This window comes from Triticum aestivum, chromosome 6D (genome assembly GCF_018294505.1).
Source record: "Triticum aestivum cultivar Chinese Spring chromosome 6D, IWGSC CS RefSeq v2.1, whole genome shotgun sequence".
Classification (NCBI taxonomy): Eukaryota; Viridiplantae; Streptophyta; class Magnoliopsida; order Poales; family Poaceae; genus Triticum; species Triticum aestivum.
Genome location: NC_057811.1, coordinates 246,942,328 through 246,967,630, shown reverse-complemented (window position 1 = coordinate 246,967,630; position 25,303 = coordinate 246,942,328). Strand labels below are relative to the sequence as shown.

The window sequence follows — 25,303 nt, the reverse complement described above, 5'->3', positions numbered from 1 at the left end:
GTCGTGGCACCCATCGGCAGGCCATGGCCGCGCCGTGCCTTGCGTGGAGGCCATCCACAGCCTCCCTCCCTTGCCTACAAGCGCCCCGCCTCCCTCTCGTTGGAAACCCTAGGACATTTTCCCCCTCGCCTCTCGCCCTCTCGCTCGATCTCGAGCTCGCCCGCCACTGACATCGCCGCGCCACCGTCGTTGTCGCCCACCGCATCCACCCAGAGCCGCGCCAAGGCGACCAGGGGCTCCACCACGGTCGTCTCCATCGCCTGAGGCCGCCCGTTGGAGCCCAGCACCTCCGCATCAAGCTCGTCGACGCCGTCTTCAACCTCTGCCCCGCCGGACCTCGCCGCTCAATTCGCCGCCTCCGGTGCTCCCCGACCTCACTGACCTCCCCAGCCGTACCAATGTGAGCCCCTACACCGATTCCCCCTTTCCCACCGTCGAATCCATCGTCGTAGGCCGTTGCATCACCGTGCCCGAGCTCCGGGCGAGCTCGCGGCCGCCGCGCCCGTGGCCGCACTCTCGCGCGCCTCCGGCTTCCTGGCCTCGCCCCTGCGCTATCGGCGCGTGTGCCGGCCGCACCCAGGACCTGCCCGCTCGCGCCCGTCGCTCCCCGCCCGCGTGCCTGCTGCTGGCGATGCTACTGCGTTCGGCTGCTCCTCACCGCCTGATGCGCGCGCCGACTGCTTTGCTGCTGCTCGTGCCGCCGCTGATGCTACTCCCTGCTACTGCTCATTGCCGTTGGCTGCTACTACTCCTAATCCCTGCCGCTGCTTCTTCTTACTACTGCCACTGTTGCTAGTTGCTACTGCTCTGCCGCTACTGCTGCTCTGTTTTGCTGTTGCGTGCTCTATGTGTGTGTGTGGCTGCCTTTGCCACAGCCGTGTGTGGCCGGCCCTTGTTTTAATTAGGACTAGTTTAGATTAGAAGTAAAGTAGTGCTAAGTTAGTCTAATAGCAGATGACATGTGGACCTACTGTTAGTTTAAAGGAAAAGCAAGTTTAAAAAAATGCCTAAGTCAATGATACATGGGACCCACTTGCACTATTCATCTGTTGACTAGTCAAATATTGACTGGGTCAACTCTGCTCAATGACCCCACTTGTCATGCACTCTGGTTAGCACTGCCCTAGGTGGCAAAAGTATTTACTGTTATTTTTTTGAATTTCTTTGAAAAATCATAATAAATAATCCGTAGCTCAGATTAAAATACTTTGTACATGAAAGTTGCTCAAAACGACGAGACGAATCCGAATAAGCAGCCCGTTTGTCAGCCACACGTCCCTAGCTTAGCAAACCTCGAACCTTTCCCCTCTGGTTCATCTGTCTGACAGACGTCCGGAACCGGGAAAACATTCCCGGATGTTTTCCCTCTTCGTCTGTATCACCTAGCACCGCGTTAGATCGCTCCTAGCACCGCGTTTTCCCATGTTATGCGTTACGATGCTTTGATTGCTCTGTTATTTATTGTGTTCCCTCTCCGTTACTTCTTTCCGGTAGACCCCGAGGCGGCTGCCGATGCCACTATGTTCGACTACGTCACTGACGACCCTCCTTGTCTGAGCAACCAGGCAAGCCCCCCCTTTGATCATCCCGATATCGCCCATTCCATTCTCTCATGCTTGCATTAGATTTTGCTACTGTAATTGATTGCTCCTATTCTGATGCATAGCCTGCTTTTGTAACTTGCTTAATGTTACCTGCCTGCTTATCCTAAACTGCTTAGTATAGGTTGGTTAGTGATCCATCAGTGAACCCCCACCTTTTCCTTGTTGCCCCTGCTTCATCATTGAAGACCCGATCAACGGGATCGAAGACCAGGCCCCAGCACCGCACATCACTTTCCCCTTAGTTGCTCGACAGTACTGGGTTACTATCGAGTGCCAAGGGTGAGACCTCTACAGCACTTCTGATGTTAACCCTGTAGTGTAGTTATTCGGTTGTGGTCATCGAGGGTGATTCCGCCTTAACCACTTCCGATACGACTCTGTCGTGCAACCCCTCAAGTGTGAACCTCGGGGGTGGTTCCTCTTACGTTCACCTTGATGATTACATCGAGTGGAATTCACCGGGGTGATTCCTCGGGTTTTCCCCTTGATGTTTGGACACACGGATACTTGGACTTTACAGTTGTTTCTTGGAAGGGCGGGTCGACCCTGAGGGGTACCCGCGATTGATGTGGAGACGGGTTGACCTGGAGGGTGCCCGCGAGATACTTACGAGGCGTGGCCGGGCATTCTTAGCCCTTGTCGCAAGTCCTCGAGACGGGGCAACGGGGTCACATCTTTCGTGAGTCTCTGCTTGTTACCGCGTGCTCCTAATCCACTACGATTTGGATAATTGATCTGAGGGGCCTCTGGCCTGATAGCACTAACCATCACGTGGGCATAGTATGGGCGTTCTGCGTCGTATGCATCAGCCGAAGCTTAATATACGTCATGCGACTGAGCGGCGCGCGCCGGGTTGGACTGGTAAGCTCCCGCCTTTTTTAAGGAGGTAGCTAGGTCTGCTCACCGGCCGCCCACGCAACGTGCAGGAATTCCCGGGGCGATGGCCCATGACCCCTGGGGGCATAGGTTTAGTCCGGCGTGCTTGACCTCTCTATTAAGCCTAGGTCGGGTTGCGGCGTATTGTTTGGCCGAGGCCGGGCATGACCCAGGAAAGTGTGTCCGGCCGGAGTTAATCGAGCGTGGTGGGTAAGTTGGTGCACCCCGGCAGGGACGAAAACAACTATCGATAGCCTGTCCTACGGTAACGGACACTTGGAGTTGTATCCCGATCGATACAACTAGAACTTGATACTTGTGATGAGTAATGGATTGTGATGATAACTGGATAGTATGGCTCTGGGATTGCTTTCTCGCAAGGAGTCGAGAAAGGATCTCCGGCCGAGGTTGATAACACTGCTACTACTTTACTTTATGCTACTCTTACCTCTTCTGATGCTGCAAGATGCTTGAAGATGCTGAAGATGCTAGTCTTTGATAGTACTAGGCCTTCTCTCTATTCTGGCATTTCTGCAGCCCAGTCCACATATACAGCCTTCCTTTGATAATGTTGCATATGTAGTGTAGATCCTTGCTTGCGAGTACTTTGGATGAGTACTCATGGTTGCTTTGCTCCCCCTTTTCCCCCTTTCTTCTCCTTTTGAGTTGGTGCAACCAGATGTCGGAGCCCAGGAGCCAGATGCCACCGCCGATGTTTCCTACTATGTGGAGGCCGCCGACGACCAGGAGTAGTTAGGAGGCTCCCAGGCAGGAGGCCTTCCCTCTTCGATCGTGTTGCTTTTGTGCTAGCCTTCTTAAGGCAAACTTGTCTAACTTATGTCTGTACTCAGATATTGTTGCTTCCGCTGACTCTTGTGTTTTCGAGCTTATGTAGTCGAGCGCTCGAGGCCCCTAGCTTGTAATACAAAGCTTGTATTATTTTAATTTGTGTCTAGAGTTGTGTTGTGATATCTTCCCATGAGTCCTTGATCTTGATCGTACACATTTGCGCGTATGATTAGTGTACGATTGAATCGAGGGCGTCACAAGTTGGTATCAGAGCCGACTGCCTGTAGGAACCCCCTTTCCAACTCCTTGGCCGAAGTTGAGTCTAGTCACTACAAAAAAACTTTTACTAACCTGGCTGTGTGTCTTACGGGCCCACGTCGCCATTGGGTGATGTTAGGATCTTTTATTCCTCGTCTATGCTCTGAGACTCTGATATCTCTTCTAGTCGGGTTAAACGATTTTACTAACTCTAATGCTAGGTTCTCGCAACTACTTCCTCCCGGGGAGCCCCTTCATTCCAGATGATCGCCTACTTCACCAGAAGACTTCGAAGATACTCTGTGATGTTCACTCGAGAACTTGTGCTCATCGCTTTTTTGATTCCCTTCCACCGTCAACCCCTATGGATAACGACCTAAAATTGCCGTTCATACCTTCATCCCCAGTTGCTCTTGTTATTACAGGATGCTGAGATACTCGCCGATGTTCCGAGAATCCTTTATGCTTACTGCCCTGCAGTTCCTTACCACATGAAAGCCCTTGCGAATAATTCCTCACACTTACCGGGGATCCGTTCATCCATAGTTGTTCATGTGTTTCACAAATTTTTTGGAATACTATTCGATCTTCCGATAATCCTTAGTAGCTTATTGCTCATGTTCTTCCTTATCGTCTTGCATTATGGTTAATTCCATATGTCTAACAATATTCATTAAACTCCTTTGAGATTGCCATTCCTTTCCTATTGATTTGACATGTGCGTGAACGCACACATTCATTAGTTATTCCCTGGTAATTATTTATCCTTCTGGCTCAGACTCCACTCTGGACATGAGCTGTTTCTCGGCAAATCAAACCTTGATTGATTGTCGATCTAAGCCTATTCAACTGATCCACCTTAATCAGAGCGTCTGCTTCTGATCCCTTGATTTGGAAATCATACTTCCTTTGCATTTGAGCTTTGAATTAGTCGGTTGTTTCTATAATCTGATATCCTTGCATTATTTCTTCTTCTGGATGAGTATCGATGCTCACATCAGATCCCTTGTGGACCATCACATCCTTTGTTGGATCATTATCCGACAGTGCCCCTCGTATTTAATCACCTTGTGAGTTCTTCCCTGATACATAATGCCTTTGGTAAATTGTATCCTCTCCTTTGGTCAGCCATGCTCTACCTTTGAGCTTGTGTTAGTTACTCTTTAAGTTTGTGGTATATGTTCCTAAGATGCCCCTATGGGTTGAACTTATGCCTTCCCTAATCCTGTGAACCCGAGAGTTCTCACGAGTCATACTCTTCTGGCGTTTTGGCGGATCAATTCCAACGCTACAACTCCATCGAAAGCGAGAAGTGAATGAAAGGTTATGCATTGAAGAAGTGGGAGTCGACCTTGAACTTCGTGTTCATGCCCATGGACATGATGTAGATCCTATCATGGAAGCTTCTTGTTATAATAACTATTTTCTTGATATAATATCATTTGGTATCTGTGGATTGATCCTTCGCAACCGTGGTTCCGACCATGATTGTTCTTCTTTGGTCCCATTTCTTGGACGAGTTAAATCACTTGTCTTCTGCAGGTCAATACGCCTGCCAAACCCCTATTATGATCTACCTTCGAGTATTACCCCTGATATCTCGACGATATCATGCCACTGCAGTACATCTTATGAACTTTTGATGGAGTACTACCTTACCCTGTCTTTGCCACTTCATGGGTTCTAGGTTGTTTGTCAACCGAGAACACCGATAAGTGAATCGATTCCACACTCCGATTCTATAACTCTAAGTAATTTTTGTTGCTTACGAGTTTAATAATCCTTCAAGTCATTCCTAGCCTGATCGGCTATATCTTTACCGTGGTAACTTTTAACTGTGCTACCTGGTCCTTCTTCCCGGAGCACAATTTTCGACGACGAGCTAAGCCTACGTCGATCTTCCTCGTCATAACATTTCGCCTTGAACAGCAAGATCATGGTGATGCATAGCAACGAGAGGGGAGAGTGTTGTCCACGTACCCTCATAGACCGAAAGCGGAAGCGTTAACACAACGCAGTTGATGTAGTCGTACGTCTTCACGATCTGACCAATCAAGTACCGAACGCACGGCACCTCCGAGTTCAGCACACGTTCAGCGCGATGACGTCCCTCGAACTCCGATCCAGCCGAGTGTTGAGGGAGAGTTTCGTCAGCACGACGGCGTGGTGACGATGATGATGTTCTACCGACGCAGGGCTTCGCCTAAGCTCCGCTACGATATTATCAAGGTGTAATATGGTGGAGGGGGCACCGCACACGGCTAAAAGATCGTTGATCAATTGTGTCTAGAGGTGCCCCCCTGCCCCCGTATATAAAGGTGCAAGGGGGAGGCCGCCGGCCTAGGAGGTAGAGGCGCGCCAGGAGGAGTCCTACTCCTACCGGGAGTAGGACTCCCCCCCTTTCCATGTTGGACTAGGAGTGGAAGGGGGAAGAGGTGGAGGGGAGGAAGGAAGGGGGGGCCGCCCCCCTCTCCTTGTCCTATTCAGACTGGGGGAAGGGGGGCGCGGCCCTGCCCTAGCCTCCTCTCCTCTCTTCCACCTAGGCCCAATAAGGCCCATTAAGTTACCGGGGGTTCCGGTAACCTCCCGGTACTCCGGAAAAATCCCGATTTCACCCGGAACACTTCCGATGTCCAAACATAGGCTTCCAATATATCAATCTTTATGTCTCGACCATTTCGAGACTCCTCGTCATGTCCGTGATCACATCCGGGACTCCGAACAACCTTCGGTACATCAAAACATATAAACTCATAATATAACTGTCATCGTAACTTTAAGCGTGCGGACCCTACGGGTTCGAGAACTATGTAGACATGACCGAGACACCTCTCCGGTCAATAACCAATAGCGGAACCTGGATGCTCATATTGGTTCCCACATATTCTACGAAGATCTTTATCGGTCAGACCGCATAACAACATACGTTGTTCCCTTTGTCATCGGTATGTTACTTGCCCGAGATTCGATCGTCGGTATCTCGATACCTAGTTCAATCTCGTTACCGGCAAGTCTCTTTACTCGTTCCGTAATACATCATCCCGCAACTAACTCATTAGTCACAATGCTTGCAAGGCTTATAGTGATGTGTATTACTGAGTGGGCCCAGAGATACCTCTCCGACAATCGGAGTGACAAATCCTAATCTCGAAATACGCCAACCCAACAAGTACCTTTGGAGACACCTGTAGAGCACCTTTATAATCACCCAGTTACGTTGTGACGTTTGGTAGCACACAAAGTGTTCCTCCGGTAAACGGGAGTTGCATAATCTCATAGTCATAGGAACATGTATAAGTCATGAAGAAAGCAATAGCAACATACTAAACGATCGAGTGCTAAGCTAACGGAATGGGTCAAGTCAATCACGTCATTCTCCTAATGAAGTGATCCCGTTAATCAAATGACAACTCATGTCTATGGCTAGGAAACATAACCATCTTTGATTAACGAGCTAGTCAAGTAGAGGCATACTAGTGACACTCTGTTTGTCTATGTATTCACACATGTATTATGTTTCCGGTTAATACAATTCTAGCATGAATAATAAACATTTATCATGATATAAGGAAATAAATAATACTTTATTATTGCCTCTAGGGCATATTTCCTTCAGTCTCCCACTTGCACTAGAGTCAATAATCTAGATTACACAGTAATGATTCTTACACCCATGGAGTCTTGGTGCTGATCATGTTTTGCTCGTGGAAGAGGCTTAGTCAACGGGTCTGCAACATTCAGATCCGTATGTATCTTGCAAATTTCTATGTCTCCCACCTGGACTAAATCCCGGATGGAATTGAAGCGTCTTTTGATGTGCTTGGTTCTTTTGTGAAATCTGGATTCCTTTGCTAAGGCAATTGCACCAGTATTGTCACAAAAGATTTTCATTGGTCCCGATGCACTAGGTATGACACCTAGATCGGATATGAACTCCTTCATCCAGACTCCTTCATTTGCTGCTTCCGAAGCAGCTATGTACTCCGCTTCACACGTAGATCCCGCCACGACACTTTGCTTAGAACTGCACCAACTGACAGCTCCACCGTTCAATGTAAATACGTATCCGGTTTGCGATTTAGAATCGTCCGGATCAGTGTCAAAGCTTGCATCAACGTAACCATTTACGATGAGCTCTTTGTCACCTCCATAAACGAGAAACATATCCTTAGTCCTTTTCAGGTATTTCAGGATGTTCTTGACCGCTGTCCAGTGATCCACTCCTGGATTACTTTGGTACCTCCCTGCTAAACTTATAGCAAGGCACACATCAGGTCTGGTACACAGCATTGCATACATGATAGAGCCTATGGCTGAAGCATAGGGAACATCTTTCATCTTCTCTCTATCTTCTGCAGTGGTCGGGCATTGAGTCTTACTCAATCTCACACCTTGTAGTACAGGCAAGAACCCTTTCTTTGCTTGATCCATTTTGAACTTCTTCAAAACTTTGTCAAGGTATGTGCTTTGTGAAAGTCCAATTAAGCGTCTTGATCTATCTCTATAGATCTTAATGCCTAATATATATGCAGCTTCACCGAGGTCTTTCATTGAAAAACTCTTATTCAAGTATCCCTTTATGCTATCCAGAAATTCTATATCATTTCCAATCAGCAATATGTCATCCACATATAATATCAGAAATGCTACTGAGCTCCCACTCACTTTCTTGTAAATACAGGCTTCTCCAAAAGTCTGTATAAAACCAAATGCTTTGATCACACTATCAAAGCGTTTATTCCAACTCCGAGAGGCTTGCACCAGTCCATAAATGGATCGCTGGAGCTTGCACACTTTGTTAGCTCCCTTTGGATCGACAAAACCTTCCGGTTGCATCATATACAACTCTTCTTCCAGAAATCCATTCAGGAATGCAGTTTTGACATCCATTTGCCAAATTTCATAATCATAAAATGCGGCAATTGCTAACATGATTCGGACAGACTTAAGCATCGCTACGGGTGAGAAGGTCTCATCGTAGTCAATCCCTTGAACTTGTCGAAAACCTTTCGCAACAAGTCGAGCTTTATAGACAGTAACATTACCGTCAGCGTCAGTCTTCTTCTTGAAGATCCATTTATTTTCAATGGCTTGCCGATCATCGGGCAAGTCAACCAAAGTCCATACTTTGTTCTCATACATGGATCCCATCTCGGATTTCATGGCCTCAAGCCATTTTGCGGAATCTGGGCTCACCATCGCTTCTTCATAGTTCGTAGGTTCGTCATGGTCTAGTAACATAACCTCCAGAACAGGATTACCGTACCACTCTGGTGCGGATCTTAATCTGGTTGACCTACGAGGTTCAGTAATAACTTGATCTGAAGTTTCATGATCATTATCATTAACTTCCCCACTAATTGGCGTAGGTGTCGCAGAAACTGGTTTCTGTGATGATCTACTTTCCAATAAGGGAGCAGGTACAGTTACCTCATCAAGTTCTACTTTCCTCCCACTCACTTCTTTCGAGAGAAACTCCTTCTCTAGAAAGGATCCATTCTTAGCAACGAATGTCTTGCCTTCGGATCTGTGATAGAAGGTGTACCCAACAGTCTCCTTTGGGTATCCTATGAAGACACATTTCTCCGATTTAGGTTCGAGCTTATCAGGTTGAAGTTTCTTCACATAAGCATCGCAACCCCAAACTTTAAGATACGACAACTTTGGTTTCTTGCCAAACCATAGTTCATAAGGTGTCGTTTCAACGGATTTTGATGGTGCCCTATTTAGAGTGAATGCAGCCGTCTCTAAAGCATAACCCCAAAACGATAGCGGTAAATCAGTAAGAGACATCATAGATCGCACCATATCTAGTAAAGTACGATTACGACGTTCGGACACACCATTACGCTGTGGTGTTCCGGGTGGCGTGAGTTGCGAAACTATTCCGCATTGTTTCAAATGAAGACCAAACTCATAACTCAAATATTCTCCTCCACGATCAGATCGTAGAAATTTTATTTTCTTGTTACGATGATTTTCAACTTCACTCTGAAATTCTTTGAACTTTTCAAATGTTTCAGACTTATGTTTCATTAAGTAGATATACCCATATCTGCTCAAATCATCTGTGAAGGTGAGAAAATAACGATATCCGCCACGAGCCTCAATATTCATCGGACCACATACATCTGTATGTATGATTTCCAATAAATCTGTTGCTCTCTCCATAGTTCCGGAGAACGGTGTTTTAGTCATCTTGCCCATGAGGCACGGTTCGCAAGTACCAAGTGATTCATAATCAAGTGATTCCAAAAGTCCATCAGTATGGAGTTTCTTCATGCGCTTTACACCGATATGACCTAAACGGCAGTGCCACAAATAAGTTGCACTGTCATTATCAACTCTGCATCTTTTGGCTTCGACATTATGAATATGTGTGTCACTACTATCGAGATTCATTAAAAATAGACCACTCTTCAAGGGTGCATGACCATAAAAGATATTATTCATATAAATAGAACAACCATTATTCTCTGATTTAAATGAATAACCGTCTCGCATTAAACAAGATCCAGATATAATGTTCATGCTCAACGCTGGCACCAAATAACAATTATTTAGGTCTAAAACTAATCCCGAAGGTAGATGTAGAGGTAGCGTGCCGACCGCGATCACATCGACTTTGGAACCATTTCCCACGCGCATCGTCACCTCGTCCTTAGCCAATCTTCGCTTAATCCGTAGCCCCTGTTTCGAGTTGCAAATATTAGCAACAGAACCAGTATCAAATACCCAGGTGCTACTGCGAGCATTAGTAAGGTACACATCAATAACATGTATATCACATATACCTTTGTTAACCTTGCCATCCTTCTTATCCGCCAAATACTTGGGGCAGTTCCGCTTCCAGTGACCAGTCTGCTTGCAGTAGAAGCACTCAGTTTCAGGCTTAGGTCCAGACTTGGGTTTCTTCTCCTGAACAGCAACTTGCTTGCTGTTCTTCTTGAAGTTCCCCTTCTTCTTCCCTTTGCCCTTTTTCTTGAAACTAGTGGTCTTACTGACCATCAACACTTGATGCTCCTTTTTGATTTCTACCTCCGCTGCCTTTAGCATTGCGAAGAGCTCGGGAATTGTCTTATTCATCCCTTGCATGTTATAGTTCATCACGAAGCTCTTGTAGCTTGGTGGCAGTGATTGAAGAATTCTGTCAATGACGCTATCATCCGGAAGATTAACTCCCAGTTGAATCAAGTGATTATTATACCCAGACATTTTGAGTATATGCTCACTGACAGAACTATTCTCTTCCATCTTGCAGCTGTAGAACTTATTGGAGACTTCATATCTCTCAATCCGGGCATTTGCTTGAAATATTAACTTCAACTCCTGGAACATCTCATATGCTCCATGACGTTCAAAACGTCGTTGAAGACCCGGTTCTAAGCCGTAAAGCATGGCACACTGAACTATCGAGTAGTCATCAGCTTTGCTCTGCCAGACGTTCATAACTTCTGGTGTTGCTCTTGCAGGAGGCCTGGCACCTAGCGGTGCTTCCAGGACGTAATTCTTCTGTGCAGCAATGAGGATAATCCTCAAGTTACGGACCCAGTCCGTGTAATTGCTACCATCATCTTTCAACTTTGCTTTCTCAAGGAACGCATTAAAATTCAACGGAACAACAGCACGGGCCATTTATCTACAATTAACATAGACAAGCAAGATACTATCAGGTACTAAGTTCATGATAAATTTAAGTTCTATTAATCATATTACTTAAGAACTCCCACTTAGATAGACATCCCTCTAATCATCTAAGTGATTACGTGATCCAAATCAACTAAACCATGTCCGATCATCACGTGAGATGGAGTAGTTTCAATGGTGAACATCACTATGTTGATCATATCTACTATATGATTCACGCTCGACCTTTCGGTCTCCGTGTTCCGAGGCCATATCTGCATATGCTAGGCTCGTCAAGTTTAACCTGAGTATTCCGCGTGTGCAACTGTTTTGCACCCGTTGTATTTGAACGTAGAGCCTATCACACCCGATCATCACGTGGTGTCTCAGCACGAAGAACTTTCGCAACGGTGCATACTCAGGGAGAACACTTTTATCTTGAAATTTTAGTGAGAGATCATCTTATAATGCTACCGTCAATCAAAGCAAGATAAGATGCATAAAAGATAAACATCACATGCAATCAATATCAGTGATATGATATGGCCATCATCATCTTGTGCTTGTGATCTCCATCTCCGAAGCACCGTCATGATCACCATCGTCACCGGCTCGACACCTTGATCTCCATCGTAGCATCGTTGTCGTCTCGCCAACTATTGCTTTTACGACTATCGCTACCGCTTAGTGATAAAGTAAAACAATTACATGGCGATTGCATTGCATACAATAAAGCGACAACCATATGGCTCCTGCCAGTTGCCGATAACTCGGTTACAAAACATGATCATCTCATACAATAAAATATAGCATCATGTCTTGACCATATCACATCACAACATGCCCTGCAAAAACAAGTTAGACGTCCTCTACTTTGTTGTTGCAAGTTTTACGTGGCTGCTACGGGCTTAGCAAGAACCGTTCTTACCTACGCATCAAAACCACAACGATAGTTTGTCAAGTTGGTGCTGTTTTAACCTTCGCAAGGACCGGGCGTAGCCACACTCGGTTCAACTAAAGTGAGAGAGACAGACACCCGCCAGTCACCTTTAAGCAACGAGTGCTCGCAACGGTGAAACCAGTCTCGCGTAAGCGTACGCGTAATGTCGGTCCGGGCCGCTTCATCTCACAATACCGCTGAACCAAAGTATGACATGCTGGTAAGCAGTATGACTTATATCGCCCACAACTCACTTGTGTTCTACTCGTGCATAACATCAACGCATAAAACCAGGCTCGGATGCCACTGTTGGGGAACGTAGTAATTTCAAAAAAATTCTACGCACACGCAAGATCATGGTGATGCATAGCAACGAGAGGGGAGAGTGTTGTCCACGTACCCTCGTAGACCGAAAGCGGAAGCGTTAACACAACGCGGTTGATGTAGTCGTACGTCTTCACGATCTGACCGATCAAGTACCGAACGCACGGCACCTCCGCGTTCAGCACACGTTCAGCTCGATGACGTCCCTCGAACTCCGATCCAGCCGAGTGTTGAGGGAGAGTTTCGTCAGCACGACGGCGTGGTGACGATGATGATGTGCTACCGACGCAGGGCTTCGCCTAAGCTCCGCTACGATATTATCGAGGTGTAATATGGTGGAGGGGGGCACCGCACACGGCTAAAAGATCGTAGATCAATTGTGTCTAGAGGTGCCCCCTGCCCCCGTATATAAAGGTGCAAGGGGGAGGCCGCCGGCCTAGGAGGTAGAGGCGCGCCAGGAGGAGTCCTACTCCTACCGGGAGTAGGACTCCCCCCCTTTCCATGTTGGACTAGGAGTGGAAGGGGGAAGAGGTGGAGGGGAGGAAGGAAGGGGGGCGCCGCCCCCCTCTCCTTGTCCTATTCGGACTGGGGGGAAGGGGGGCGCGGCCCTGCCCTAGCCTCCTCTCCTCTCTTCCACCTAGGCCCACTAAGGCCCATTAAGTTACCGGGGGGTTCCGGTAACCTCCCGGTACTTCGGAAAAATCCCGATTTCACCCGGAACACTTCCGATGTCCAAACATAGGCTTCCAATATATCAATCTTTATGTCTCGACCATTTCGAGACTCCTCGTCATGTCCGTGATCACATCCGGGACTCCGAACAACCTTCGGTACATCAAAACATATAAACTCATAATATAACTGTCATCGTAACGTTAAGCGTGCGGACCCTACGGGTTCGAGAACTATGTAGACATGACCGAGACACCTCTCCGGTCAATAACCAATAGCGGAACCTGGATGCTCATATTGGTTCCCACATATTCTACGAAGATCTTTATCGGTCAGACCGCATAACAACATACGTTGTTCCCTTTGTCATCGGTATGTTACTTGCCCGAGATTCGATCGTCGGTATCTCGATACCTAGTTCAATCTCGTTACCGGCAAGTCTCTTTACTCGTTCCGTAATACATCATCCCGCAACTAACTCATTAGTCACAATGCTTGCAAGGCTTATAGTGATGTGCATTACTGAGTGGGCCCAGAGATACCTCTCCGACAATCGGAGTGACAAATCCTAATCTCGAAATACGCCAACCCAACAAGTACCTTTGGAGACACCTGTAGAGCACCTTTATAATCACCCAGTTACGTTGTGACGTTTGGTAGCACACAAAGTGTTCCTCCGGTAAACGGGAGTTGCATAATCTCATAGTCATAGGAACATGTATAAGTCATGAAGAAAGCAATAGCAACATACTAAACGATCAAGTGCTAAGCTAACGGAATGGGTCAAGTCAATCACGTCATTCTCCTAATGAAGTGATCCCGTTAATCAAATGACAACTCATGTCTATGGCTAGGAAACATAACCATCTTTGATTAACGAGCTAGTCGAGTAGAGGCATACTAGTGACACTCTGTTTGTCTATGTATTCACACATGTATTATGTTTCCGGTTAATACAATTCTAGCATGAATAATAAACATTTATCATGATATAAGGAAATAAATAATACTTTATTATTGTCTTTAGGGCATATTTCCTTCAGCTACTGCGTTCGGCTGCTCCTCACCGCCTGATGCGCGCGCCGACTGCTTTGCTGCTGCTCGTGCCGCCGCTGATGCTACTCCCTGCTACTGCTCATTGTTGTTGCCTGCTACTGCTCCTAATCCCTGCCGCTGCTTCTTCTTACTACTGCCACTGTCGCTAGTTGCTACTGCTCTGCCGCTACTGCTGCTCTGTTTTGCTGTTGCGTGCTCTATGTGTGTGTGTGGCTGCCTTTCCACAGCCGTGTGTGGCCGGCCCTTGTTTTAATTAGGACTAGTTTAGATTAGAAGTAAAGTAGTGCTAAGTTAGTCTAATAGCAGATGACATGTGGACCTACTGTTAGTTTAAAGGAAAAGCAAGTTTAAAAAATGCCTAAGTCAATGATACATGGGACCCACTTGCACTATTCATCTGTTGACTAGTCAAATATTAACTGGGTCAACTCTGCTCAATGACCCCACTTGTCATGCACTCTGGCTAGCACTGCCCTAGGTGGCAAAAGTATTTACTGTTATTTTTTTGAATTTCTTTGAAAAATCATAATAAATAATCCGTAGCTCAGATTAAAATACTTTGTACATGAAAGTTGCTCAAAACGACGAGACGAATTCGAATAAGCAGCCCGTTTGTCCGTCACACGTCCCTAGCTTAGCAAACCTCGAACCTTTCCCCTCCGGTTCATCTGTCTGACATACGTCCGGAACCGGGAAAACATTCCCGGATGTTTTCCCTCTTCGTCTGTATCACCTAGCACCGCGTTAGATCGCTCCTAGCACCGCGTTTTCCCATGTTATGTTTTACGATGCTTTGATTGCTCTGTTATTTATTGTGTTCCCTCTCCGTTACTTCTTTCCGGTAGACCCCGAGGCGGCTGCCGATGCCACTATGTTCGACTACGTCACTGACGACCCTCCTTGTCTGAGCAACAGGCAAGCCCCCCCCCTTTGATCATCTCGATGTCGCCCATTCCATTCTCTCATGCTTGCATTAGATTTTGCTACTGTAATTGATTGCTCCTATTCTGATGCATAGCCTGCTTTTGTAACCTGCTTAATGTTACCTACCTACTTATCCTAAACTGCTTAGTATAGGTTGGTTAGTGATCCATCAGTGACCCCCACCTTTTCCTTGTTGCCCCTGCTTCATCATTGAAGACCCGATCAACGGGATCGAAGACCAGGCCCCAGCACCGCACATCACTTTCCCCTTAGTTGCTCGACACTACTGGGTTACTATCGAGTGCCAAGGGTGAGACCTCTACAGCACTTCTGATGTTAACCCTGTAGTGTAGTTATTCGGTTGTGGTCATCGAGGGTGATTCCGCCTTAACCACTTCCGATACGACTCTGTCGTGCAACCCCTCAAGTGTGAACCTCGGGGGTGGTTCCTCTTACGTTCACCTTGATGATTACATCGAGTGGAATTCACCGGGGTGATTCCTCGGGTTTTCCCCTTGATGTTCGGACACACGGATACTTGGACTTTACAGTTGTTTCTTGGAAGGGCGGGTCGACCCTGAGGGGTACCCGCGATTGATGTGGAGACGGGTTGACCTGGAGGGTGCCCGCGAGATACTTACAAGGCGTGGCCGGGCATTCTTAGCCCTTGTCGCGAGTCCTCGAGACGGGGCAACGGGGTCACATCTTTCGTGAGTCTCTGCTTGTTACCGCGTGCTCCTAATCCACTACGATTTGGATATTTGATCCGAGGGGCCTCTGGCCTAATAGCACTAACCATCACGTGGGCATAGTATGGGCATTCTGCGTCGTATGCATCAGCCGAAGCTTAATATACGTCATGCGACTGAGCGGCGCGCGCCGGGTTGGACTGGTAAGCTCCCGCCTTTTTTAAGGAGGTAGCTAGGTCTGCTCACCGGCCGCCCACGCAACGTGCAGGAGTTCCCGGGGTGATGGCCCATGACCCCTGGGGGCATAGGTTTAGTCCGGCGTGCTTGACCTCTCTATTAAGCCTAGGTCGGGTTGCGGCGTATTGTTTGGCCGAGGCCGGGCATGACCCAGGAAAGTGTGTCCGACCGGAGTTAATCGAGCGTGGTGGGTAAGTTGGTGCACCCCTGCAGGGAAGAAAACAACTATTGATAGCCTGTCCTACGGTAACGGACACTTGGAGTTGTATCCCGATCGATACAACTAGAACTGGATACTTGTGATGAGTAATGGATTGTGATGATAACTGGATAGTATGGCTCTGGGATTGCTTTCTCGTAGGGAGTCGAGAAAGGATCTCCGGCCGAGGTTGATAACACTGCTACTACTTTACTTTATGCTACTCTTACCTCTTCTGATGCTGCAAGATACTTGAAGATGCTGAAGATGCTAGTCTTCGATAGTACTAGGCCTTCTCTCTATTCTGGCATTTCTGCAGCCCAGTCCACATATACAGCCTTCCTTTGATAATGTTGCATATGTAGTGTAGATCCTTGCTTGCGAGTACTTTGGATGAGTACTCATGGTTGCTTTGCTCCCCCTTTTCCCCCTTTCTTCTCCTTTTGAGTTGGTGCAACCAGATGTCGGAGCCCAGGAGCCAGATGCCACCGCCGATGTTTCCTACTACGTGGAGGCCGCCGACGACCAGGAGTAGTTAGGAGGCTCCCAGGCAGGAGGTCTTCCCTCTTCGATCGTGTTGCTTTTGTGCTAGCCTTCTTAAGGCAAACTTGTCTAACTTATGTCTGTACTCAGATATTGTTGCTTCCGCTGACTCTTGTGTTTTCGAGCTTATGTATTCGAGCGCTCGAGGCCCCTAGCTTGTAATACAAAGCTTGTATTATTTTAATTTGTGTCTAGAGTTGTGTTGTGATATCTTCCCATGAGTCCTTGATCTTGATCGTACACATTTGCGCGTATGATTAGTGTACGATTGAATCGAGGGCGTCACAAGCCGCCGCGCCTGAGGACCGAGAGGAGTCGCCACCGAGATCCGAGACTAGCCGCTGCGGCTGAGGACCGAGAGGAGCCGCCGCCTCCAGGTTGCGACTGTGACACACCGCCGCCTCCAGGTCGCCGCCGAGGTCCGCAATCGCCGAAGCCGGCCGGCCCTCACCTCCATAGACCTCCTCTCGGATGGATCCTGCACGTTGCTAGATCGACGGAAGGGGACCTCCACCACCGCCGTTCTTCTCCCTCCCCGACCTCCCGTCACCGTGCTCCCCGGATCTGGCCGTGGCTACAACCGGCGGAGCTTCCCGGCCACCGCCGACGACGCCAGCGAGGTAGCCACAGTCGTTGCTGCCAGATCCATGGAGGAGTGTACCCCGGCCTTCTCCTCGTTTTTCTCTTGTTGTATGCCTTTATTCATATTGCTATGCATTATCACTAACACATTGGCAATGCAACACCTTCTGGAGATAGCATTGACGGTAGTACACATGTTTTGTACTGTAAGCCATTGCATTTACCTATAGGAATATGCAACTCACAGTTCTCTCTGTATGTTTTCGGTACATGTTCGGAATATCTGCTACTAGGTGCATACAAGATGAATCTTCAAGACATGCTATCTTGCTTCGTAAGTACTGCTATTTAAGGTGAGCCTTGCAGAACTATCTTTTAATGTCTCCAGTTTATCCTAAAGTATTTTAGCCTAAATTTCCTGTCATTTAGATAGATGTGGGTTATGCTAATCTGACTGGTAAGTTATGGTATTGTAGCTACTGCACATGTCCCTCAATTTCCCACTTCCATGTGTCAGGATGCTAATATGGGTGTTACTATATTGCCTTCCAGTTTATCCTGAAGTATTTTAGCCTAAATTTCTTGTCATTTAGATAGATGTGGGTTATGCTAATCTGACTGGTGGGTTATGCTAATCTGACTGGTAAGTATGGTATTGTAGCTACTGTACATGTCCCTCAATTTCCCAGTTCCATGTGTCAGGATGCTAATATGGGTGTTACTATATTGCCTTCCATTTTGTAATATGTTATGTTTGCAATTTCTCAGGGCCGCTGCTGCCGCCGTCCGTAGCAACGCATAGGCCGCTTGCCCAGCTCCCTCATTCCGAGCACGGCACCACGCGTCGGAGCTTGTCGGGAGGCACGGAAGGACGAACAGAGTTCTACCGGTGATCCGTGTTGTCGTTGACGGTGTCATAGGATCTGCGGTGCACGTGGACAAGGCGATGGGGCTGCCAACCTACCTCCTCTTCACCACAGCACATGTGGATTCTTGGGCTACCTCAACTTGGATCAGCTTTTTCAAGAGGGGATGCTTGCCATTCAGAGGTAAATGGTGCTCTTCAATTTTGTTGTTGTTTGATTTGGCTTGCAGTTTCTACAAATGATGTGAGGCTTGGCTTTGGGTAGTACATCATCTGCTCCAGTGTCTAATTGCACGCATAACAATCACTTGATTTATGCGCTTCAACCTTCAAATAGTTTGTAATTTATAGAATTCACTACGGCACTTGTTCATTCATGTATATGTGGCTGGATCTGATGGAGAAGATAAAGACAACTAATACGCTGAAAATGATTTTACATCCTGGTTCGAAAAGTAAAAGGGAAATCTTCGAGTAAATGTATGTTCTACTACAAAGGAACTTCCCGAGGGATCCCATTGAAATTTAAAGTATGTTTCTTTTTTTATTCCTATGCATACTAAATGTGCATCTTGGCCTGGCTCTTGGCACACGCACAATCCATCAGATGAACAGAGCACTCTTCGAGTACTCCTGTATTTCCTAGAGCAATATTACTTACATTTAGTTTCGTGCCATCATGGAAATTCAGACGGGTGTTTCGCAGAGTGTTCAGAATAATACTTTGCAAGGGACAGGAGCGCGATGTCAAGCAGCAGCAGCAGGTTCTGCAGCTTCGACGACCCTGGTGAGTCCACGGTCGTGCTCAACTCCCGCCAACAGGGCGCGAAGGAGTTTCCCCTTGAACCCCATGACCTGATTCTCAGGTTCGTAATTTAGCCTATTTTTGGCTGTTGATCACTCCTTTGTTTCTTTGTACATGTTCTGATTAATGGTGCTTTGGAACAGTTCAACATGTAGTTTTTGATGGGATTTAGTATTTTTGGGCTGTTGAGATGGAACAGTTCAACACGGTCGTAATTTTGGGCTGTTGAGGTGGGATTTAGTACAAATCTGGGGAGCTGAAGCTTAAGAAGTTACAGAATGAGTTTGCCTCGTTTTTCACTCTATATATTGATTTTATTGACTACAAAGATTTTGTATTTTCCATCGTCAAAACAGGCTGCACTATTCCTAAATTTTATGACTAATGGAGCTGTATGGTGCAATCTAAGCTGGAGTACAACTTGTATGCTTATTTATATCCCTCCTATTGCTAATACGCAGGAAGATATTTATCATATATTTTTGTTGCCTCATAAAAAAATGAACCTAATGTTCTTCCCTGATATACTATTAGTCACGGTGTTGGCTATTGTTATTTGAAGTATAGATTGAAATGCTTCAGATATTGTGCCTTATGAAAGAACACACTTATGTTATGAAATCAAACTTTCCAGTTTCTAAAAAGATTAAGTGTCTATTGGCTGCTAATAATTTTGTTTATAAATAAATTATATTGTTGTTTATTATATATGCAGGTTGATTTGAACAATGTATAAGGTCGCCACTGCTGGCCGAGTTGGATACCCATTTGTGGTCCTTTTTTCCTTGTTCTTGTTGTACAGATGACAGTTCATGGATTTCTGATATGATTGCTTCAGTGATGATTTTTGCAGAACCACATGCCGATGGTGCACTTGCCTTTGGAATTAAAGATTAGCTTACTACACTAACCAGATATCATATATAAATACTCTACTCTACAGCAGTATGAAGGGGTGAGCTAATTCTGTTGTCACTGTGTTTCACACTTCTCTGTCATAGTTTGCGTCTAATTTCCCTACAGATTTCAGGGCTAGCAAATATGTTAAAGATAGATACAGAGAAAGGCGATTAGGGGAGTGGATTCCGATAATGATGCGAAAAAAATTCCTTTGGGTCGAACACATACTCTTGAAAGAAAGCAAGAAGCTTCTTGGTAATGGAGATGGTTCTCTTATATTTGGCAGGAGTCAGAAAAAATCCAGCATGGAAAAACACCACATTCAACATGGTGTAATTATGATGATCTAAACGAGTATTCCTGGTCTGTCTACAACCTTATTTTATGGTCACATACTAACACACCTTTTCAAATTTTCTCTAATAGATCCTACTCTGTTTTAGGACTTCTGATTGTTTCTCACTGCCATGACCAATACGGGATGATGGTGGCTTCTTCAAATATGTCCAAGATATGTCCTCTTTAGCATCACTGTATTTTTGAAAACGTTATATCTGAATTTAGAGTGCACTTCTGCAAAAAAAGATTTTGTCCTGATTACTATTTCGATTTTATTTCTGTAGGCACTGTGAAATGATCGAATGCCGCTAATCATTTTGGAGGTTTGTTGTAGGGTGCTCTACCAGGTTTTTTGTTCAGATATGCTCTTTCTCTGCCTGCCATTTTAGCCATCAGTTGAGAATTATATTCAGGTTAGCAAACAAGTTTCTTGATACTTATAAGGCGAACATACTTATAAGGTGAACATACAAAAGAAATAAAATCTTGATGACTTGTGAGCTTTGCCTATTAACTTAAAATTAACGCTGACAAGTTTCTTGTTCTGTACCATGGTAAGTCATGAGTCTGCTGTCTTGATACAAGGAAATAAGGAAATATTAGTTTTCTGCTTATTCGTTCATATCTTATTACTGAAAGGATTGCCAGTGTAATAGTAATTCAAGTTTCACCTTTCGCAGTGTAGTCTGGAATATTTTAATTAGCAAGATGAACTCCTATCAACTACTCCCAAGGTTTTCTGAAACTGTACGAACATTTGCTAACAGAAACTTAAGTTAGCAAGTTTGCATAGCTGCTTAGCTACCAAGTTGCTCTGCAGTTAATAACTTAATATACACCTATGTTAAATACATATACTTGTTGAAAGGTTTTTGTGTACTGCTCCTTGTCCTTTATGTGACATTTACTTTCGCAGTCAGTCATAAATGGATCCAGGTAGATGTATGGATATCTATATGGTGGATGATCCGTGTCATTCTTTTACAGGTCATAATATGCACCCACACAATTCAAGTTCATATTCTGGAAGGACATTGACCAACGAACCTTGTAGTAATGTTACAGGTCATAAAATTGTGTATTCCTACTAACCATCATTGCATGTGTGCAGTGGTTAGAGATTTTGTAGTGGATAATCAATTATCTTTATCTTCTTCTAACTCAAGGAATCATACTGCAACATTTCCTCCAGTGCAGGCAAACTCGAATGATAGTTAGTAAACTTGGTTAGTAATATTTTTTGTTTTCTTACCTTGCATTTGTGATACGTCACTGAACATGTTTATTAGTTTGTCACGTCACTCCTGCTTGACATGCCAATTCACAAAGGGCAGCCTGGTGCACATCGCTCCCGCTTGCGCAGGGTCCGGGGAACGGTCCGACCACTTGACATGCCAATTCACAAAAATGAAAGAAATCCAGATGACCTGTGAACCTCCCTGTTGACATAAAATTAATGTTGTTTTATGTCTAAGCCTCATCTATTATATACATGTACAGTTACGGTGGTGGATTTCAATTCCTGTAACTTAGTTTTCTTACGAGATGTAACTCATCTACTAATATATAGTAGTATGTATAAAGTTTCTTAATCAAGCCAGCCCAATGGACGGCACCATACTTAGCCAAGCTAATAGACGGCCCATGCCCAGTACGATTTTTTCAACTGCTGTATAATGGTATTATGATTTCGTGCTCTTTTTCAGAAAATCTGGGTGATGAAGCTGACTCAATAGATCCAGATTTTGGCCGCTAAAGCTGGTAGTGCATCCTTGTCTATGGTGTGGACAGAGGGAGAAAGGAGGCAATTAACTACAGTCTAAATGTAAAATAAAATCGTCTGAATTAAAATAGAATCTGATAAAACAAAACAAAGGAGGTCATTAACTAGAGAATTAGGCTGGACTAGATATACATATTATACTGTATTTTCCCACTAAAAACATCCAGCGGGGAGGCTGATGCAGCACTATCACGAATTGTTCCAGCTCTTCCTGAATCGATATGGTTTGTCGATGTTGGGATCCTCGACGGTGATTAGCAACTGAATCGTGGTAATCATCGACACTTCTCTCCCACAGCCAACTCCCTTTGATCTGGCCCATCATTTTATATTGCTCCTCTTCCTGTTTGTTTGGATAAAGTTAGTCTTTCATATCTTTTTTACCTGTTTGATATGTCCTTGCACTAATTTTGATCAGTGTGCTATTAGATTTCTACAGCTAGAACAAAGTGTATGTGTATTCTGAATCCGGGTGCGTTGACGTTCTGTTGCTTGAAGTGATGTTTTCTTGGTGACGATGTAGGATGGAAGTACACTTTACTTCAAAGGATTGCACACATATGAAGCGGTTATTGATGAAGTCATGGAAAAGGGACTTGCCAATGCTACACAGTCATGAAATCTTTGTCTGTTTCACTCTTCTTCCATACATGATGTGCAAGGTTCTTGGGATGCTCGGTACTGTTGCCAGGAGGTACGAAATGGTTTGATCTGTCAAGCATGGATGTAAGTTCACTTATATGATTCCCCAATTGTTAGATCTATAGTATCACTAGCTGAATCTTCTGTTCGTGTTCAGTGCTGAAGCACAAAATACAAGGGGGTGCATGAGGAGGCGAGAGCTGACGGCAACCATTGGAGGAGGTCTGGTCGGTCGAAGAGTAAGGCGTCGGCAACTCCGGAGAGATTTGGCTTGAGCAAATGTCGATGCTACTGCAATGAGAAGACCCTTTTCTGTGAGCCCTATCCCTCTCATTTAGCGTCTCGATTTTGGGTTCTTCTGCTCCCTGTTTCTCTGTTCATTTGTGGTGATGGATAGAAAGCATCCATACTTCCATAGGCAGAAGCTTGCACTTACCAAATAGGTAATATTTCCAGTTCTGAGTACCTATTTCTTAGAACAATGCATCTATTATGTCATCAGTGTGCTGATAGAACCGAGTCACCGGAAATATTGCAGTATAGCTTGTTGGAGTAAAACATGTACTTTTGATTTTATTTATCAAAAATCCTGGTTCATTGCATGGTTTTGTTATCATAACTCTGTTTCATCAAGTTTTATTCTGAAAGTGATATGAGATTTTAGCCAAGCTGTTTTTAAATTTGTGAGCAGGCATGTAATTCAGGCAATAGCTGAGCTCCCAGCCTCCTAAGACTGGCATGGGCACATCAATAAGGGCATGGAGCCCGTCAAAGAGGAGGTCGGAGCGGCGTTGGACCTGGATCAACTCATCTAAATCAAGCGGCCGGCCTCGGCTGGGAGTCACCGACGCTCCACCTGGACGGCGTCGGCTGGGACAGCTCCACATGCAATGGCTGGCCGGGGACCAGACCTCGACAGGAACGTGTTGCCCTTTGAGCCGGTGCAGAGCGACAAGTTCGTAGCATCGTTATAGTTTTTTGCACAAAGATAGACCCTGTAGTACTGATTAGGTGAAACAGATCGATGTGGCACTGGTACTGAACTGAAGCAACAATTTGTTCAACAAAATATGATCCAAATAGAAAATGAGTGCGCATATTAGTTTCTATAACAAGGAATCGTCGCCGGTTTTGTGCCATTCATGTGTTTTTTCCCTATATATAGGATTGCTCTTTCGTTTTGGTTTGTCAAGATTTGAAATGGTTGTTGTGGTTAATATCTCTGTAGGTGTTCTTTGACCTCGAGAATGGCAACCAGGAGCTCAAGAGCGACGTCAAGGACCTCTACATCAACCTCGGGCAAGTAACGACATGTTTGAAGTGGAAATGTATCCATGACTGTTAGTTGTTGTTGTCAACAATTTTTTTGGAGAAGAATTAATAAAGCCATTTTTGTTGAACAATAACTGGGGGGGGGGTAGCACCCCACCGGTTTGTAATATTACACGCAGGACGATATATTTTCATCGAACTGTTAAAAACAACTAGATAAAGAGCTAAAACAAAAATATGGGGGACTGGTCATGCTAGGTCAGAGCAAAGCAAAAACCCGTATAAATGAGTCCCAAGGAGCAAAGATCATTATGTAGAATAGAATTTTTTTGCTCCAGGAAACCTTTCCTGGGCTCCATAAATTGTGTTTTTGTGCTCATGCTTGTGCATATTCTATAATTTTGATTCGTTGTTCAGGCATTTGGAGTTCACAGTTATCTAAGTTTCTCTTATGTGTGTTTTTGAAGAATTTGGTACTTTAGAGTCTTTCTATTATATTATCTTTGAATCTACTTAGAATAGATTAGTAGTATGATAGTGAAGTAATCTAATTCAATTTCCTTTTTCATTGCAACCACTTAATTTCAATCGGGTCAAAATAAAAAATCAAAGACAGTTTTTTCCAGCCATAAGTAGAACACCGGAGCTAATTGATACACCATTTTGAAAATTGATACACTGTTCCAGGGAGAGCAGCGCACGCCGCGGTGGTCAAGGGCTTAGTGCCTGTTGACCTCGTCCGTGGCCGCTGTTGGTCGATGAAGGAGGCATGCATGAGGTGGTGCAAGGGCATGCTGGTGACGGAGTCGCGCATCATGAGGCCGGGTGAGTAACGCTCGGGAACTACCGGGCACTCAGACTGACGCGGGATGGGGTTGGCGTGGTGACTCAAGGAGGAGGATGTAGTTATGGGGGAGGGAGTGACGACGGAGGGGCTTCGATGGCCCGACGAAACCCTACATCATAATCAAGGACCCTACATCTAAAGGAAACAGAGCAGTCTATATCATTAGTCTATTGGGTTTCTAGAAGAAGAAAAAGGGGAGAAATGGTTGTTTCTGCTACTCTACATTTGCTTTAAAATTGGTGTACATATATCAACAAGAACTTGGTTGCAAAAGTGATCAAACATAACATTCAACACAAACACATTGGTTTTGTAATTAAATGCCTAAGATCTTATAATTTTGAATTAAATTGTTTGATTATACAATCAGTTCACATTATTTGGTGTAGCATGCTGTTTAACATTTTAGAGTTCCATCCTTTTTAGTAATGAAATAATGATGAACTCATATTAGTGGATCCATAAAAGTGTATGATATTAGTTTGACAAGGTTATATAGCAAGGCAATTCTTGTTTGACGAGAATAATGAA

At 45.3% G+C, this 25,303-nt stretch overlaps 1 long non-coding RNA gene across 23 annotated transcripts; it reads left to right on the top strand.

Annotated features, from left to right (window-relative positions):
• Positions 1–23,792, top strand: LOC123144551 (uncharacterized). Of its 23 annotated transcripts, none has more exons than XR_006471680.1 (11): positions 2–400; positions 17,613–17,672; positions 18,088–18,368; positions 18,891–19,944; positions 20,013–20,252; positions 20,333–21,293; positions 21,426–21,454; positions 21,935–22,282; positions 22,535–22,737; positions 22,811–22,967; positions 23,345–23,792. It is a non-coding gene; the product is annotated as an uncharacterized lncRNA (long non-coding RNA). The 23 variants fall into 23 exon arrangements; XR_006471678.1 differs by having other exon boundaries at positions 5–400; positions 20,333–20,575; positions 21,216–21,293; positions 21,426–22,282; XR_006471675.1 differs by having other exon boundaries at positions 5–400; positions 20,333–20,641; positions 21,216–21,293; positions 21,426–22,282.
• The last annotated feature ends 1,511 nt before the right edge of the window (positions 23,793–25,303 follow it).